The 15171-nt window shown below is 30.3% G+C and overlaps 1 protein-coding gene across 1 annotated transcript in view; it reads right to left on the bottom strand.

Moving 5' to 3' along the window:
- Positions 1-15171, bottom strand: part of LOC113396173 (protein PF3D7_1417600-like) — a 580968-nt gene that overhangs the window by 381416 nt on the left and 184381 nt on the right. The window lies entirely within an intron of this gene.

Below are 15171 nucleotides of genomic sequence, written 5' to 3'. Positions count from 1 at the left end.
TATCTTAATTTTTTATACTTTTTGTAATTGTGCCGTGTTCTAAACAAACATTTATTTCTTTCTTATGATGTACTTATTTTTAAGTCATCTCGTGTCTGGCTGTGCAGGAGAATATCACGAGATAATAAATTTGTGCCAGGTGAAATACTGTTAACTATGTATCCACAAATAACAATCATGGAATAAGCTCTAAGACTCGGGAGCCTTTGACAAGCAGTAGAACATTTACAGACTAGTTATTTATGTTTTGTTTGGTGTGTGCACATGCACAACCTTACATTTAGTGCACGTGGCATTTGCTAATCCCTCACTCCCGTAATCCAGTGGAATGGTAAAACCAACACGACCGACAAAAGTTTAGGCGCAGGACCAACGGCTCCATGTGCTTTCCGAGATATGGGAGACGTAACTGAGAATTTTGCGCATTTTTATAAAAACCAAACAACTTTTAATCGGCCCAACCTGTTATTGAACCCAAGATCTCGGGATATGCGGCCTTATATCTGACCACTAGACCAAAGAAGCCATATATTATTTTATTTTATATATATTCACATGCCGAGCCGCGTCATTAGTGGCTTGCAAATATATGAATGAAGTATAAAAATTTGTTCGCGCTATAGACTGCGGTTAATTGCCGAATGGCTTTAGATAAAGCGAGAGCCCCAAAGAATATTATTAAGCCGCTTAATATATAACCCTGCCAACGTAGAGTTTATTTATATACCTGCAAGTATGACTGAAAGATGAAAATATAAAATTATACAATATAATAAAAAAATACTATACATTTGTAAAGACTATAGTATTTTTACGAGGCCTTTATTACTTTAAATGGTTTTGCCACAGCCTAGTTAATAGGTTACGAAAATTATTATAGCGGCTATTGAGTAAATATTATGAGCGATGCTAAATCAATATTGCTATTATAACGCATTGCTGAATTTGTTTTGATATTTATTTTATTGTTTTCATTTTGTAATGTTAAGGTAGTTTTTTTTAAGCTAATTCTGCAAAAACAAATGTAACAAATATATTAAAACCAAACCATAAAGATGATTTAAATTTCAAAAGTTACATACGGTGAAATATTGCTGGGGCAGGACACTAAAAAAGAACGAATATTTTTTTCAGAGAATTAATATCTATTTGAATAGCGTGCTCTCAACATATTTTTAGAATAATAGTTTTATAAAAAAACAATCACTTGTAGTTCACATAAGAGGCATTTATAACATATAAATAATAAAAACATACATACAGTTTAAACATCCAATAAGTCTTACACAAAATAAAAAAGATTATTATATTTAATTTAATTATTAATAAAATAAAATTAAAAATTGTTTCATTTAGTTCAGCCTGCAAAAGATATAATCGGTGAATAAAAACTTAGCTAAGTATTATAATAAGGTGTGGCCTCGCGTCTCATGGCTCTGGACTGCGGCCAAGATATGAAGAAGAGCCGAGAAGGGTTGTGTTGTGGATTAAACATTATCTTTATCAGTCTACTATATTGTTAAGGTGGGTGATGTGAACTGTATCATCGGTATATATGTGTGTGTATTTGGAACTACACATTAAAGCAGCGTGGTAGAATAAATAAGTCCTGATTCCAGAACAATAGACTAGACTGTTGGCCAACGGCCTGGATATACGTGAGATGGCTTCATTTGAGTTATATTAATTAAAAATTTTCGGTAATGGATACTAGAAACCTTAAAAAAACTGTATATATTACGCTTTAGGCTCATATTATCCAATATTATCAGCAAATAAGTTACGTCATCTATACTAGTTTTCCTCACCATATCGTTAATATTATTATGAAAACTAAAATATTTAAACCAGCGATTATGATGTCGACGAGTAGTAACTAATTTTAATCCGCACAATTTTTTTCCATATTATAAACATAAAGTATATTAAACTTTCATATCAAATTAATATCGTTTCAAATTTCATGTCTTTTCTGCTTATTATTTCAAAGATGGAATCGCAATGAAATATCTAAATTTACTGCGGTTCGAGAGCTTCCGCTACATTTAAGTTGCATTCGTCTAGTTTTCATTCTAAAATAATTACAACTTCTGCGAAGTTGAGCTACGTTTTACATTGTTATAGACAAATTGCCCTGTCAACGAGTTACCTGCCCCGGACGAGATGCAGAAGGCTCTTTAATCTAATAAAAACTTCATAGTATGTCGACATGAATTTAAATGTCAGACTTAATATTCTGTTGAATGTTGCGTTCAATTTATGAGACCAAGATTGAATTTAAAGATTACGTGATACGTATTTTATTAAGATTAAAAGTTGATACAATTTTGATTCAATATCAAATAAAGCGAAATAATGACAATTGAAAAAGAAATTCAAAATTAATTTAATATTGTTAAAATTAAATGGTACCAAAATTTAAATACAAAAAAATATTGAAAGATTTTAAAACATATTTCTCTTAAAATTATAAAAAACACACTTACTTACTGTATTCGTATCCTGGCACAATACCCTTTAAATCCAAAACGATAAATACGATAAAAAAAATTGATCAATCATTTAAGTTGAAATAGTAACAAAACAAAAAGGCAATAACTTTTTTATATTAATTTAAAACACAATAACACGATTTCAATGTACTTTATTTTTCTTCCCTCAAAATAATAATAATAAATGAACAAAACAAATAATTGATAATCCCTACAATTAGTTGAAGAGTCACGCCTCCATACAAATTCTAATTACGACCTTTTAGAATGATAAACGAAGGAGGTTAAAATTAATCAAATTGTTTCTCAGACCGTGAAGATACTGTCGTGGACATTTATCAAGACCAGATAGAAATAGATATTTATAAATATTTTATTCCTATTTTCAACATCAAAAAATACGGAAAACGATCGTTTAATTCCCAAGAATGCTATTATCCATGATCTCAATAATTGTATCATAACGGCTTTCCATGAGCGTTCCTTAACATTTTATTTTTAATTAACTCCCAACACGCGCCAAATACGAATAGATATTTCACATTAAAATATCAATTTATTCAATCATTAATATTATCGATTTTACCAAAAATGCACGTCAATTTCTTTAAAAAATCCTACCGATTATTAATGTATCAAGTTGTAGTTTAAAGTTGAAAAACGAATGAAATAAAATATTTTCTTTGTTTTCCATTCATTTTGGTATCGGTAAGTAATTTAATATGCATATTTATACTTTAAGCGAGCGAAATGAGAACAAACAAAACGATTCTCTTGAAAAATTTATTCTACGCTTTCCGCCGCGCGACATGAATAATCGTTACTGTAGTTTTTCTTGCATTCAAAAAGCGAACATTAATCAACTGACATGAATTGTAAGAAAATAATGTAATTTCTAAGAAATGTTTGTGGTCATTAATTTCATAACAAACTACGGCTAACTAACAGTCTGTACAATTCCCACGGCTGGACCATATCGAAGAAGTTTGACCCTGTTTGTAGTTTATTTCACAAAACTGCCAATGTGGGTTGGTTGCATGGTTGCTTGTGGTATCATTACATCCAGCAGGATTACTTACGATGTTTCCAACCAGCAAACTTCGGTTAAGATAATCGTGTTCTCACCGCTTGTCCATTTCGGTTCTCACTATTAATTAATAATACATATTGATTAAGTGCGTTCCTGATTTTAGTTGATTTGTTTCGATCTCATTAATTAAGTCACGTGTGTTTGACGGTGATAGATTATCCTGTAATGTTTGTTACTCATTCTGTAAATATAGTATGTACATACCTAATTATTCCATTATTTTTATCATATTACTTAGTATCCACCTGTCTGCTGCCTAGTTTCAGGAGTGGGGGCAGGTATTATATATATATAAGTATCTGTCTCTACCCCTGATATAAATTATGTATTAAAATATTAAATAATGATAATTTGAAAGTTCTGCATTATAATATCTAAAAATAGAGACATTGGCAAGACATATTAATACATATAATGATAGCATGGCTATTTTTCACATTCAAAAACTACAAAAATATTTTTTATGAACATCTATCGGCGCACTTTGGGAGCACTCAACTCGTATCCCGTGTCTGTAGAAGTTTTCATTTTCTCATGCCGTCACGCCTCCCTCTCCGACACAGACTTTCAACTCTTTCGTAAGTTCGTGTCGTGTATACTTTTTTTAAATTTATTGTATATTTATTTTTTTTATATTACAATTATTAATAATACAACGACTAAAGAAAGGACTCGGCAAAATTAGGAAAATGAATAAATATTATAACGAAAAGCTGACGAAGATAAAGCTGCAGTCATACTCGCTATCTATGTGTATGAAAAAAATATATTAGGGAAATATATCCTTTATACAAAATAATTTACTCAAGGAAATCGCGGGTAAATACCACTTATTTTTAAAGACATCAAATTCTGAAATAAATTTTAAAACTTAAAATAAAAAATAAATTAGCAAGATTTTATATAAATTAGATATTTAATTAGATAAGAATTTATATAAATCCTAAAAACGGAAATAAATGAATGTCAAATTAAGCCTTCACATTTCCTTTTTAAAGAGTCAATCGTTCAGACTAAAGCGTCCGTAAAAAATCTCAATTTCGAAGTAACTGTGCCTTATAGACTTAACGGCTAGTTATTTGTAATTCAAAAACGATCGGTTATAGATGTCAATGCAGTGATTTGATAAATAAGAAATTACATAAGGTACGTATGTAAGATATAACACGTATATAAATGTTGTTATAAAAAAATACTCGAATGTATTTTGAAGAATTGAACGAGGAATTTCCTCATTCAATACTTCGTCCATGGTTATTGCTGGAACTAAAAAGTAAAAACATTATATTTTTAAAGAAATTATCTTAATATACAATTATCAATTCATATTTTTATATATTCCAACTACTGCCGTAGAATATTTAGGTAGGTACATCGAATACGTTTTTATTTTAAGACATTTATTTTTGGGTTTAAATTACGCATTATATAGCTTTGACGGTTGTCATTATATACGAATATTTTAATAATAAACTAAATAGAAGAACAGTCTGAGCCACCAGTCTAAGCCGTTGCGGTGATTCATAACAAATGTCACTCGCAAAATTTAAATCGAGTTACAAATTGTTTTTCAATTTTGCTTAATTATAAGGAAACTTTGAAGAAATTAAGATATCTATTGGAATTCGAGTGATACTTCAGTCTTGTTAATTACTGATTATTCAAATTTTACAAGAAAAAATTGTAGGTGCTCATTTAAATGGGATTATTTATTCACGTCATAATATATTATGATTATTATGTAATTGTGTGACTAAATTATTTTGTAATTAACATTAACGTAACATTCTCATCCATGTTAATCTTGTTAGGACAACATTTGTAGCAAACAATATACGATTCCATGTTTTAATAAAAGCGAAATGTCTGGATAATATTATATCGTAATATTATATCTATTGAGGCGGGAGGAGAAGGTGCGCATAACGCTTTTTCCTCCTCCCCGGTCGTCTTCGACGGAGCTGGTCTGCGGCAGCATCCTCTTCCCGCTCCGACATGACGCTTTCGCAGAAGGAGCATTATCCACCACCCCTGCATTGTAGCGAACAAAACAAAAACTTTCAAAACGGTCAAACCGCTTTTGTAGTTTTAGCGAGACTAACGAACTGCAATTGACTTATATAAATAAAGATTATTCATATTATCGTAAATGATTTTCAGTTTCATTTTTCATACCCTGGAATTTGCTACAACTACATCCATACACACACGCACACGTTTATCTCAATAAATGCATTTTCATATTTCAAGAGAAAAACTTAGGTAGTTTGGGAAAATACGTGATACGGGATAAGTTATGTGGAAGCTTAGAACCGGCAATGGAATATTTTGCATACTTGTAATATTCTGCGTGCCTTTTAATAGAGGAGCTAAAGAAACTATCTATGACTGTATTTATATCACTATTAAGTTATTGTTTTGTTTAACTACTAATTACACTATACTAAAAATATTTTAAGAGTTCTGGCATACTATCAAATATAATAGATATTAACTAACCAAAGACAATGAGATTTAGACATAGACAATTTTACTAATTTTTGATAAATTATATATTTCTAACAATGAGAAATAAAACGATAACTATTGAGTTCTCATTTGAATTACATAAGCTTATTTAAATTTTTCAATGTTTTTGTTATATAAAAAAATATATATTTATTTGTATAACAAAAATTCTTATTTGAATAATGAAACAGGAATCTGTAACACTCAGATGATATCATCTCCAGAACTTCTTCTGTCCACGACGTTCGTATAAAAATCTTATGTCACTGTATAAGAAACCCCTTATCGGGGATTCTTCACCATAAAACCTCTTATAATAACCCCTAATGCCGTTTACTTGAGAGAGATTAAATTGTTCGGTGGCTCTAAGAATTTTTAGACTGATAATAAAATGTCTTAAATATTAAAGAAACATTTTATCACGACGTAAATCTTCACCATATAACGATAATTGTAAACATACTCAAGTAGGTATTAATTAATGAAGTACTTTAGAAAGCATTTTTGGTATTTCAGTAAATTACAATCGAAGGCTAATTATAGATTTACCAGATCGTAAAGAGCGATCGCTTTTAGTTAAGCATGTATTCCTCTTTAAAATTTGTATTATTATATTTGTGTTTCAGCCACACTGCCCACTGCTGGGTTACGGCCTCCCTTCCCTTTCAGGAGAGATTATTTCACAACGCTACTCCAATGCGGATTGTTCGATACACAATGGCTGAGATAAGTTTATTTTCTAATATTTTTTTTTTATATAAATATATCGAAACACGGTAAAATGCGAACCGTCATTGACGGACGTTAAAAAAAAAAGATAACTCACATCAAATTGTCATTATTCACTGAAAGATACAGCTCAGCTGAGCTTTATAGGTCCTGCTCCGGCTGATGAGAAATAAATCTGCCGATGCTACTATAGTATGGAGCGGACACGTAAATTGATTGGTAATAAATAATAAACTTCTTAGTATCGGGTCGGTTGACTGTATAATTAATGGCACTTTAAAGCTAAAGACATTATTTTGGTATATTAATTTATATATTTAAATAACTTACGTAGTCCGCTTACGAAGATAAATATAACTTTTATATTTTGTTTTGTAATTATTGTATAGTTTTAAGTCTATAAGTGTTGACAACGAATACCGATGTACGGATAAATCCAATAGGGTTTTTGTTACATCGTTTTTAATACAGTACAATATAAATAAAATGTATATTCACTTAAAATAAATAAAAATAAAACTAGATATATACAAATTAAACTATAAATTTAGAAAAAAAGAACAAAAATATTATATGCATTTTAAAAAAGTGTAACCTATCCTGAATTAATAGCAATTTTATTGCTTAAGAGTTTTTAAAATACGATATAATATATTTTGCACATAATACATATTACTATTGTTTCCCAAACTTTACTTACGTCCACCGATTCCTCGAAAACTGCTTGGCCGATTTTGATGACCTAAACTTTATTGTAACATAGACAATAAATATTTGATTGAAAAGAAAGACACTTTTATTATCAGAATCGGCTTAATAAATTCTTCGTTATGTTTTACATACCTAGTAATGCTTTGTTGTCTTGCTTACTGATGTTCGCCCACTTTCCTCGTAGTGCAAATTAATTACCATGCAATATTAATCCTTATTAAGTTTAATAACAGTAATTGTAAACATTTTCGGAAATTAAATATACCGGTTACATTTTGTAATTTGGAATAGTACTTTCCGAAACCCTTGTAGATTTTTAAGCTACATTTTGTTCATTTATTTTTCAGATTAGCTCGCCGAAAGCCGTTAAGTAAAACATTTTAGTTAATGTTTTCTAGCTTGGCACCGATTCCGAAAACTTTTTAAATGTACTACATGTGTTATTTTAAAAATTTAAAACCTTTAATAGTAAGCCTGTCTTTTAATATTTTTTTAAACATTTTACTTATTAGGATTTTCTATCATCTTTATTAATTTCCGTGTTAACAGCATAACTCAATAAGGGTTGTTTCGTTTGTTTCTCATAAGCCTCCTCCCTGGCCTCCACGACCCTCACCTTAAGCTCGGCCTTAGTCTGGGCGAAGCCATTACCACGACCCCTCGAGGTCGTTTAGCCGCGAATTGCCGGTTTGCTCTTCGCAGCCATACTTGTCTCCATCTCTGTTTCCGAATCGGAATTAATAATTGCGAGACTGCCATATGGCCGTTTCCGATCAACGGCGACGTTTAACGACAATTTGGTGTCAACGTTTATGGCCAACAACAAAAACAAGAATAACAATCGATAAAACAAACAAAACAAACAACGACGACAACAACAACAACAAAAGAAAATAGGTCTATGGAAGACCTATTACCAAACAATAAGACCAATCGACAATGGAAAACAAAGTCCATATACAAGCCAAGTTCAATATTTTATCGCGACAAGGAAACAAAAACCAATACACAAGCGAAGGTAATTGTAAAAAACTTTGACAAAACAATTCAATTCCGAAACGACCGCACGGTACGATGGCTCAAGCGCAACCTTTTGAAACATCATGTTACATCATGATGTTGAATTAAATGAAAAGCGAGAATCTGAGTTATGTTGAAAATAAAGGTACGAGTATATCGGTAAAAGTTTTCGAACATGACCCAAAATTGCTCGTATATTGTTCATTGCTCGTGATTGCTCAAAATTCCTTGCATATTTTGATTTTATACCGTACATTTGAAAACTTTGTAATGTTAGGTAACTTATATATAAACACAGTTTTTGATTTGACTACTTTAAATAAAAAAGTAAGAAAATGAACAAGACAAGTAAGTAGTAAAAACAACTACTATAATTATAACTTTATATAGCGATGTTCTATATTTAACAAGGCCGCAAACTGTTTAGACTATGATATAATAGTTCACACTTATGTGGCGTTAATTTTGATGTGAAACTACGTTATAATATAATATGCTTCATTAAGTAAAACTTATTTTAAAACAATCTTATAAATTGCACAAATCGATGTAAATTACGGGTGTGATTTAAGCTATCGCCGATTTAATTGGTGTCGAATTTCTTAGAAGAAAGGGTTTGTCCACAAAATAGTTTATCTCAAAATAAATATAAAGGTAATCTGATAATAAATCGTCGGGACATATTATTATCATTTATCATAATAAATTTATCCTGGTAAATGTATCAACAAATTAATTGAAAACTATAATTAAAAAACCGCAATGTGTATAATTTATATAAAGAAAAGTCAAATATTTCCCAAATAAATTATTATTTCCAATATTTTTTAGTAAAAATCGAATAAAACACAATCTTATAATAAAAATTCTACCTACGATACCTAAAATAAAAATACTACGTGTATGGCAATGGTAGGTACCATTATGTAATTAAATATAATGAAATAAAACATTAAAAAAGATTTATTAAAAAGGTAAGAAATAGTATTATTGTGAAAACTGAACGGAAAAAACGTAATTACTATATTGGTGACAAAATAACAAAAAAAAAACAAGTCGTAATTCGGGACGATAACCGATTTTTAGGCAACAGATCTGCCATTGCCAAGCTATTAATTAAACCCATTATTCTGAAAACAAAATATTTATGTGTGTAATGATTTTATTGTTAACTTTATTTTAGATACACATTGACATTCATTTTGTAATTCATACCTTGTGACACATTTAATTTATCTGATAGTGACAATATTTTGTGGCGATAGATCTAATTAGATACAAATTTATGATATACTATGATTACAAGGTAATGAAAAGTATAAACTACGCGGAAAACAAATATAATTCCCTTAAATTACTCACTGTTACACACTTTAAAAAAACGATATAACACAATTAAAGACTACACATCACAAATCGCGCCAATAACTCTCCAAAAGCCCACAAACAAAATGGCAGTTTTAGATTAGCTTGCCAAGTGCTGTTATCAGATATAATTGTAAAAAAGAAAGCTCTATTTTTATTTTTCCCAATTTAAATATAAAAAAGGTTAAACAACATAAAATACTAGAACCTATCTAAATGCTAAAAATGAGTACATGGTAATATTCCTTTTAAAAAAATGCTTTATCATTACTAATGAGTTTTATTGTTACATAGAATCCGTCAATTTTGAATATAAATCGACGTATACGTCTACATGCGATATAAATATCATATATAATAATAAAAAACACATGTTTTTTTTTTATTAGCGACTTTATGATATAGTCATGCTGCACCAACGAATTTTTTGGAAGTTATGGACGCAAATAAATCATTATGTGATCGTAAATTAATACTATTGCCAATAGAAGTTATATAGACATTAGGCATATATGAAGTACAAATCTCTCTCTATCACGTATAAAATCATAATATTCCATTAATCATAGGATCTTAAATGTTACCTAAATAATGACAGTGGCTTACTTAGTAATCGCACATACAGACCTATAACAGTAAATAATGATATGTAAATATAGATAGTTTGGTAGTAAAATAGCTGATATTTAAATTATATCAAACCTTGTTGGGAACAAACATGAGATATTATTGTTAAATATAATATAAAACAGGTACAGTATGACGACGTAAACAATGCTGTCTTTGATATAGTACACTGGTTTAGCGTAAATAATCTTAGGCTAAATAATAAAAAAAGAAAAAATGTGAAATTTAGTATACCAAATATACAAAATGTAAAATTTGATGTACTTATCAATGGGGAATCGATGGATCCAGTTGAATCAACTGAATTTCTTGGCCTTACTGTTGATGCCAAGCTGCAATGCCCCCCCCCCCATATTAACGGATTGGCGAGTAGACTGAGTTCTGCGGCATTTGCGTTAAAAAAAAATTAGATTATTTACCGATGTTGATACGGCTCGCTTAGTATATTTCAGTTACAGTATTATGCTTTGGGGTAACGCAGACGCTATCCATACTATATTTGTGCTGCAGAAGAGGGCTATTCGCGCAATCTATAACCTAAGAGCTAAAGAATCGTTAAGGTATAAATTTAAAGAAATCAAGATATTAACTGTTGCTTCTCAATATATATTCTGTAATGTTATGTGTGTAATAAAGGAAAAATATTAATGTATTTATGAGAAAATGTGATACTCATAGCATTGGTACAAGGAACAAACACAAACTTGTTACTCCTGTTACTCGACTGCATAGAGTCAGTAACACCTTCCAAGAAAGCGTTCAAAATTAAAATAAAAATGCTAAGAATCGCTTGTGTGCGAAAGGCTATTATTATACAATTAGTGAATTTATGATTGATACCAAACCTTGGGAATGAAACGATCGCCTCCTGGCTATTTCTATTCATATTCAATTGTGAAAATAATAAAATAGAAAAAAAAGACCCACTGAGTTACTTTCGCCGACTCTGCTCAGGTCAGGGTGTTTTCTTTTCCGAACCGGTGGTAGTGTTTCATTTGACTATCAATAAGCGAGTGTCTAGCTTCTATATTGAAAAAAGGTACTTATTTGAGTTTGAGTTTGACCCGGTGAACCTAAACGGGTTTTAACGGTGGTAGAGTCGAATAATAAAGCAAAAACCTCGGTCTCAGGCAGCTCTTCGGTCATCGTTTTCATTATAATCATTTCTTAATGCGTTCTTTGGAGCAGTCTTCATCGTGAAGCTGCAAATACTATTTTTTTGGGAGGAGTACGTTTTGGCGGCTAAGCTCATCTGCAAGTAATCCAGCTCTCCCATAATGATAAATTCAGAATTAATTAGCCTCAAAGACACCTCGCAAGGATGAATGAACGACGACAACGATGAACGGAAATTGAACGGAATAGATAAAAATGTAATTAATCTAAGATTTTTTTAATATTATTAACGTTAAGGGTTTTTCTTACGATGCGTATAGCGTAAGCGATATACGATAAATATATTGGACACTACATTGATCCGTGACCTTTTTCCGAACAAAGGGATCCGCTCAAGCACAGCGGTCAACCTTATCCTAAGCCTTTATCAATCAAATCGTACTTTAATAAGCCCTTTTTAACATTGCTTGCTGTGCTGCTACTGTGCCCAAATGATTATTTAGAAATTTACAAGACCATGAAATTCACGCTTGATACATTAATAATCTGAATTGAAAACGATTGAAACTGCGACTTGGAGCTACTTATGTAGGTATACTAATATTATAAATGTGACTCTGTCTGTTGTCTCTTCACGCTTAAACCGATTTAGACGATATTCGGTATAGATATCGTTTCAGTTCCGGGGAAGGACATAGGTTCCTGTATTTAATTCACCTCTCGTCTAGCATTATTTTTATTTATAAATTATGAGAGGTTATTTTTGTGTTCACTGTATGGAAAACAACGTAATCAATATACAAAGAACTTATAAAAAAAAATGTAGCGCATTTCAGAGAAGGTTTTAGAATATAATACATGTATTATACATGTCATGACAGACATATATAATACATGTCATGACAGACAAGGTCTACCGACGGCTTTTCTAGTATTTTTATCATTATATATTCTCCGAAACGCAAATCATCATCTTCTGATTATAAGTTATGGGTATATTGGCTTTGTCTCTCCTGCTATCTACTCTTTTACTGGTACCGGTATTTTATTTATAAGCGTAAGCTATCAATGTGATATTAAGTTGTACGAAACAATTTTTGCCAAACCGATGCAATGCAATAATGTAATTAGTAAGAATCAAGGTTGGTTAGCAAGTACTATTATTTAATAATATTATTTATAAAAAACATTCAACATATTTTGACCAACACATCAAGGTAACATTATTAACTGATTATTTAACGTAGGTACAGCTATATCCCCATCGGTAGGCTTATATGCACAAAATCCTTTGATATAAATATCCTTTAATATAAAATATAATCGAGTCCTTTTACCTATTTATAGAAATAAATTTTCTATTTTTTATCATTCACTGACTAGGACTACATAAAGTGATATAAAGCAATAACAAAACATACACCTATTCTTAACTTAACATAAATGGTGAGTCTATATAAAATAACAATCCTAACATCCTTAGGTCAATAAATTGGACCTTGTAATTGTTATCAGTCCCAGGCTATATATTCGGGCAATACTACAAATGGTCTATGGGTTCGATTTAGAACAAGTGCTTAGAAGCCAGCGATAAAAATCAAAGTCGTTGGAGAATCTGTCAATGCAAGATTTGATTGTTCTGTACATAATTAATCATTATATCCTGTACAAGATAGCTTGATTTTTTTGTCAGATGTAAATTTTTCTGATCGATATAACTTTGCAATGACGAACATATTATTTTCTTAATTTAATGATTTTAAAAATTGAAAAATTATTTAAAAAAATACATATAATACAAAAGTACAAGATTCAAGTGTATTTTGAAAATTTTAAGACACTTTTTTGCTTCAAAGTAAAATTTAAATATGAACAATGAAAATAATAGACTCTTGTACAATGTTACATCGATCGGACGGATGGGACACGAATAACAGGCAGTAACTGTTACAAATATCGATTACAAAAAATCATTATTAAAGATTACACATTATATAAGACACGAACGGGGGTCCTTTTGGTTGGAGTCTCTTTGGCTAGTGGTTGGGGTCTCTTTAGCTGGTATAACTCTTTTTAGAAACATTAAGGTAAAAATAAAATTGAATTTTAATATTAATTACGCATTCCATCGTTCCATCGACTGTTATATATGTTATATTTTCTGTTTCTCATCACTAGCCCGTCTGTCAAAAAGATCAAGCTAACTTGAACAGGGTATAAAAAGATAAAAAACTAAATTATAGCAGAAATTCAAACAAAAGTGATATGGAGGCAGTCGAACAAAATGTGTGCAGTCAGCATTCATAGAATAAAATCAGTTCAAAATGATAAATGCAACTCTATGTTCAATAGAGATAATTATATCTAAAACGGCTTCATTTGAGTTACATTGATGCCTTTTTTCTTGGTCATCGTTGCCAGAATAATTTAAAAATATATGTATGTATATACACAGCATTTCATCTTTGTCTGAAAAAAAAAAAAACAATTAGAAGTCAAATCAAAACTATTATTCATGAAAATAAAATATAACAAATAATTTTATCGTTATAAGTCACATCACTGCCTTAAATGTTATTAATATACTTAACTTTCGACTCGCACTTTATTTAAACACCCTTAAATACACTGCTACTGACATCAAGGCGTCTCAAAGCCGAGTAAGATCCTATATTATGTAGGTATTGTGAAGTATCACTTTATAGAAATATATAACTTTATCTTTCCCCCCACGATCAGGCACAACACAGTGCTGCCATCTCTTGATAAAGCTGCTTCGGCGATCACATTTAAGACACGCAATACTTAACAAGTGCATAACAATAGATTACATATACATAACAATAGATTCTAATTAGAAATATTACTAAAAAATATAATAAGAATAACACAACTCACGTGACGAAACGCATCATAAATCAATGTAAGCGAAGTGTCAAAAGAAGCCTAAGTTTTTATTGCCCGTTTTATCGTTTAAGTTTCTGAATAAGAACTTTCAAGTCCTAAACACTTTTTCGCCGTTAAATAAGGTTATTACAACACTGTTATTGTTACGTGTCGCTGAAATCAAGTATAATATATGATAATATTAAATCAGGTATATTTTGGATACATTTTAACTTTATGAATATATTTATTACTTTTCATAGGTTCGACTGAAGGTTTTTGTTTACGTTTTTCTTTCTAATTTGAGTAGCAATCCAAAATTGTGCCGTGTCGTAAAAGGCCTAATCCTTGCTACGCATGCCAGTAAATAACTAAAGATTTGTTACATGTAGTATATCTATTTAACTGATGAGGTTTCGAGGAGCATTATTGTATAAGATATAGTTAGTACTAAAAATGTTTTATTTTAATTTAATTCAATTCTTAGTTCAATTAAAATTATATTTAGTCATAGTTCGTCTCCATTCAGTAGTAAAATTTTTACAATTCGAATGATTTTCTTAGTAAACCATTTTTCATGAGATATCATTATATTTTTAATTATTTTGAGAAATTTGTTTATCTATT

This window comes from Vanessa tameamea, chromosome 11 (assembly GCF_037043105.1).
Source record: "Vanessa tameamea isolate UH-Manoa-2023 chromosome 11, ilVanTame1 primary haplotype, whole genome shotgun sequence".
NCBI lineage: Eukaryota > Metazoa > Arthropoda > Insecta > Lepidoptera > Nymphalidae > Vanessa > Vanessa tameamea.
This window is presented reverse-complemented; position numbering and strand designations above follow the sequence as displayed.